Below are 6,052 nucleotides of genomic sequence, written 5' to 3' on the forward strand. Positions count from 1 at the left end.
CGGCAGGCAAGACGGGTAAGATAGGCAAGTCATGAGACGGAGGGCTAGGACCAGGCAGGTAGGACAAGGCAAGACAAACGAGGCAGGGGCAAAGGCAAGAGCACAGGCAAAGCAAGACACAGGGGCAGCGAGACAGGACAGGCTCAAGGAATAGCAACACGCACTGCGGACAAGACCCGTAAATCTGTCGCTGAGGCACCGAAGTGAGGTGTGGCTGGATCCTAAGTAGCCAGCCGCGCTGACATCATCACCGGGAGCCATCAGCGTTTTCCCGCTGCGGGACCTTTGACTTTAGCACACAGGCACCTAAGACCGGCATGGGAGCGGCGTCATAGAGGTGTTCCTGCCGCCAAGGAACTTGCGGTGTCCGGGGTGAGTTGCTGGGTGCGGGACTGTCCTGTGAGCGATCCATAGTTACAACATAGTTACAAGGTAGAAAGCATAGAGTATGGAAACTGGCTGAAGGGGAAAGGCATAGATAAGAATTTCCTGTCCAATGAGTGAAGGTCATGAGGAGGCGTGTAGGGAGCGATAAGAGAGGAGAGGTAATGAGGAGAAACAGAATGAATGCACTTGGGAGGTGTGTAAGAGAAGCCGGAACGTTATGCAGGAATGGATAATTCTGGGTTAGGCAATAGCTCTACTGACAGAGAGTTCTAGAAAGCAGAAGCTGCTTCTGTAAAGGCCTGCTGACAAGTTTTGGACTGCCTGATTTCTTTCAACAGCGGAGTGATTAGGCACGCTCTCCGAGAGGACCTTAAAGGCCTAGAGTGAATATAAAAAAGACAGCCTGACCCCTCAGAAATGCTGGTCCATTTCCTCTTAGGTCCTTGAAAATCAGTCAGAATGTTAAATTTGGTCCTGCAGAGTTTTAGCAATCAGTGCAGATTTTGCAGAACAAGAGTGATAGTATCTTGCCACTTGCAGCCCTCTGTCAGTTCATGCTGTGGCATTCTGGATTCATTAAACTGGTATAAACCCTCTGCTCTCAATCCATTATGTAGCACATGGCAGTAATCCAGCCGGGAGGTTATTACAGCATGGGCTACCCTAACCGGATGCACCTTCTGCATGAACTGTAAGAGTTTACATCGTTGACATAGATATAAAAGCAACTTTTTAACAGCTGCCTGAATTTGAGAATATATAGTGCCATCCCGAGGCTCCTAACCTGCAGGTTTAAAGGGCACTCGCTCGCAGTGCCTGAAAGGGATTTTCAGATCTGGAACCGGACACTGAATTTTGAACCCACAGAATCTCCGTTATACTTGGGTTCAGATACAGTTTATGCATTTTGAAAGGTTCATTAAGCAATTACAATGTAAAACAGCATTTTCTTTGTGGTCCCTATCTCAAACTCAAATTTAATAATCTTTAGAGGGATAGCAGTGTTAGTCTGGTGAAGCAAATATGACAGGAGTGGAGTGGCACCAGGGGTGGATTGCAGGCAAATATCAGCCCGGGGCATTTTTTTTCCCCAAAAACCGGCCCACAGGGGTATCTGACTCATTTGTGCACTTTCTGTGCGGCACCTACATTCGAAACTCCCAAAAGTACACCGAGCTATTCAGGGCCGGTGCAACGGGATTAGGCGCCCTAGGCACCTTCTGCCTTGCGTCTGCCTCCCGCCCTCGTTGTGCTGCCCCCACCCGGTCGTGCCACCCCTCCTGGTCGCCCCGCCATTCTCATTAGGGGACGCGAGTCATGTGGGGCCACGCGCGACGGCGCTGCAGCGGCAAAGAGGAGTGGAGATTGCCGAATCTCCACTCCCCTTTGGCGCCACCACTCGTGGCCCCACGTGGCTCCTGGTCGGCGCCCTAGGCCTAGTTTCCCTCGTGCTTCCACTGCCTAATCATTGAAATGTACATCATGTGACCTGAGCCTGACAGAATTTAGAAAAAAAATCTCCAACTTAGAGCACATCCTAGACCGCAGGTGAGCAAACTGAGCCACAGTCCCCCCCCCTTCCATCCAGGCCACTGGTTGAGCTCCCCCCCAAAGTCTGGTTACATCTTTCATAAAGCCTGGATTCCTTGTCCTGGTGTTAGTTTTTTGACAACAAATCTGCTCTTGAACCAGTTGCCAAGTAGTCAGAAGACCACACTGCCAGCCTGTGGTTCAAACACACGCAGACGTTTGCTGTTGTGCTGCTTTCCTTCTGCTCATTCAGTGAGTGTCGTCCCCCCCCCCCCTCCCCCCCATTCCCCAGCACTTCCTTCTGGCTCACCCCCTCCCTTTCTAGTACAGTAGTTTGCCTCCATGTCTCAGGGCCTCTCCCACTCCTACCCAGTCTGCTGCTTTTATTGTTCCCTGGGCTCTGCTTTGCCTACCTACTCCTAGGGAGGGGGGACCAGAAGTGATAAGAACATAAGAACATGCCATACTGGGTCAGACCAAGGGTCCATCAAGCCCAGCATCCTGTTTCCAACAGTGGCCAGTTCAGGCCATAAGAACCTGGCAAGTACCCAAAAAACAAGTCTATTCCATGTTACCATTGCTAGTAATAGCGGTGGTTATTATCTAAGTCAACTTAATTAATAGCAGGTAATGGACTTCTCCTCCAAGAACTTATCCAATCCTTTTTTAAACCCAGCTACACTAACTGCACTAACCACATCCTCTGGCAAAAAATTCCAGAGTTTAATTGTGCGTTGAGTAAAAAAGAACTTTCTCCGATTAGTTTTAAATGTGCCCCATGCTAACTTCATGGAGTGCCCCCTAGTCTTTCTATTATCCAAAAGAGTAAAAAACCGATTCACATCAACCTGTTCTAAGACCTCTCATGATTTTAAACACCTCTATCATATCCCCCCTCAGTCGTCTCTTCTCCAACTTGAAAAGTCCTAACCTCTTCAGCCTTTCCTCACAGAGGAGCTGTTCCATTCCCTTTATCATTTTGGTCACCCTTCTCTGTACCTTCTCCCTCACAATTATATCTTTTTTGAGATCCCTTCTGCCTGCTTCCTCCAGGGTTTAAGAAAAAGAAAATTAAGCCATGGCCAAGTCTATGTGCATCACTGCTGCAGCTGAGGTTAGGGAGAGCCTACCCATGACAGCACAGCTCAGATGGAATTCTGCTTTCCCACATGGAGGCAGGGCTGCTGCAAGGGTATTAGGCATCCTAGGCAAACCTTACAGCCTTGCACCTTCCCCAGTCTGCCCCCCCCCCCGCCCCCCTCTACACGCAATTAAAAATTATGCATTTGTAATAAGATTTTGCATGAAATAAGGACATTCAAAGCACAGTCTTATGAAGTAAATACATCACAACATGTATACTATCTTTACATGCACTGCTGTGGTGCCAACCAGAAAACAATGAAAAAGTAAAAAAAAAAATATTGGAAGTTATATGATATTAGGGCTATTGTAATATGCATCAGGTTTGGGCTTAGCCCTCAGAAAGTTATGAGTAAACTAAAATTACAATATACCAAACCTCTCATACCAAAACAGCACTAAATGCCAGCACTCAAACAGTAACAATCCTACTCATGAAAAGGCAACACTGAAAATATTATATAAAGCCCTAGAACATCAATACACTCTTAATAGGAAAACACAACAAACCAAGCTGTTTATATATATATCCCTGTACCGAACCTATACATTTTCAACATACTTCACCTCAGTCTGACACAGGCAGAACACACACAAATACAGAATAAATAAACCATAAAAGTATAAATAGAAACATATATACAAAACTGAACTGGAAATCGTAACAAGCCAGATACTGTATGTGAGAAACAGAAACATAACTTCTTCATAAAACATCAAGTAAAACCAAGAAATATAAAACATAATAGTAAAAGCTTACCTATCAAAAGAACAAATACTTAAAATAAATTTACTGTTTTTAAATTTATTTTTTTTTGGTGTTTTGTAGACACATCAAAAAACACCCAATAATTAAACCTAGAAAGGATTTTTAAAATTTCCTTGCTTTCCATACCTGGGAATGTTTGATTTCTCTAGTCATCCTAAAATTGTCATGGATTAGCTAGAGAGAGGGGGGGGGGTGTGCTCAAATGTTCTCCTTCCTCCCTTTCTCACTTTCAGCCACACAAGCAGGCTGCTGCTCTCACACAAGACACACACACAAAAGGACTGTCTCACACACACGCACACACACACACACACACACACACAAATTGTCCCTTATCCTGGTCTTCAGCCGCCGCTGTCCTGGACTCCGGCAGTGGCCCGCAACATCTTTCTTGGCCGTCATTTGTCCAGGCTCCGGCGGTGACCTGTGGCTTCTCTTTCCTTTTTTCAGCCACCGCTGATCTAAACGCTCCAGTGGCAGCTCGCGCCTTCTCTTCCATTTCTTCAGCTGCCGCCGACCTGAGCTGCGGCCCCCTTCTCAATTGTCTGCATGTTCAGCTAGATGTTTTTCCAAGGCTGCCACTTTAGACATGCAGGCTAGTGAATCATCTTCCAAAGCCTATATGCAACCCTCAGCATGTTCAAATTTTGCTTTTAATAGTCAGTAAGGCAGTGAATAAACAAGTTAGACTGTTTGTATTTTTAAATGGTCAGTCAGTAAGGCAGCTAGTAAGCAGTAGTTAGTGTGTTTATTTTTAAAAGTCTGTAAGGCATCTAGTAAGCAGAACTGAGTGTTTTTATTTAAAAAAAAAAAAAAAAGTAGCCAGAAGCTAGAAATAAGCTAGGAACAGTGTATACCTAAGTAAAAAGGTTGAAAAGTTCAGTTCAGTTACTCTCCTTGGAAAGATGTTGAGGTAGTGTAATTTGGTTTGATTAGGTACCAACATCTGATCATCAAGAGAGCAGTGAGTCACTCTGGCTGACTAACTGAGGTTACACTGTTTGGATTTCCCAACCCTCGCCCACCCACCCCTATCTCATCCTTTAATTTATAGGCAGGTGCCACTTTCACAAAAAAAAAACTTTATTGAGAGTTTGATCAGTCCCTTGTAGGCCACTACCAGACATATAGTGAATTCACTAATACATTTAAAGGACGTTAATTAGACACATTCCTACTCCCATAGCAAACTAAAACTTAACTAGGAACTGAACAGTATTGAGATGAAGGCAGCAGCCCAGCAGCAAGAGGGAGGCTTCCCAGTCTTTTGCATCGAGTGTCACATGTATGATTTTTTTTACCCGCCGGTGAGAAGTTGTACATGTGCATGCGATGCAAAGAGCTCCTGGCTCTCAGAGAACAAGTCCGATCTATGGAGGCTAGAGTGGCAGACCTGGAGGAGCTGAGGCAGACAGAGAGGTATATAGATGAGACCTTCAGGGACATAGTAGCCAAGACCCAACTTCAGACTGGCAGCCCTGGTGCTGCCTTGGAGGAAGAAGATCTCATGATTGGAGGGCATCAACCTGGTGCAGCAGGAAAGGATCCTGTAGCAAGGACCTGCTCTCCAGGTGATGCATTGTCCTTTCGCACTGAGGATATCTCCCCAAGGCCTACTGCCCAGGAGGGAAAGGCCGTCATAGTTGGTGATTCGATTATTAGGAATGTAGATAGCTGGGTGGCTGGTGGGCATGAGGATCACCTGGTAACATGCCTACCTGGTGCGAAGGTGGCGGACCTCACGCGTCACCTAGATAGGATTTTAGACAGTGCTGGGGAGGAGCCAGCTGTCGTGGTACATGTGGGCACTAACAACATAGGAAAATATGGGAGGGAGGTTCTGGAAGCCAAATTTAGGCTCTTAGGTAGAAAGCTTAAATCCCGAACCTCCAGGGTAGCATTCTCTGAAATGCTCCCTGTTCCACGTGCAGGTCACCAGAGGCAGGCAGAGTGCTGGAGTCTCAATGCGTGGATGAGACGATGGTGCAAGGAAGAGGGATCCAGTTTTGTTAGGAACTGGGGAACCTTTTGGGGAAGGGGGAGTCTCTTCCGAAGGGATGGGCTCCACCTTAACCAGGGTGGAACCAGACTGCTGGCGCTAACCTTTAAAAAGGAGATAGAGCAGCTTTTAAACTAGAACAAAGGGGAAAGCCGACAGTCGCTCAGCAGCGCATGGTTCGGAGAGAGGTATCTTCAAAGGATACTAATGATGCATTAGAATTA

The sequence above is a fragment of the Rhinatrema bivittatum genome, chromosome 7, assembly GCF_901001135.1.
Source record: "Rhinatrema bivittatum chromosome 7, aRhiBiv1.1, whole genome shotgun sequence".
Taxonomy (NCBI): domain Eukaryota; kingdom Metazoa; phylum Chordata; class Amphibia; order Gymnophiona; family Rhinatrematidae; genus Rhinatrema; species Rhinatrema bivittatum.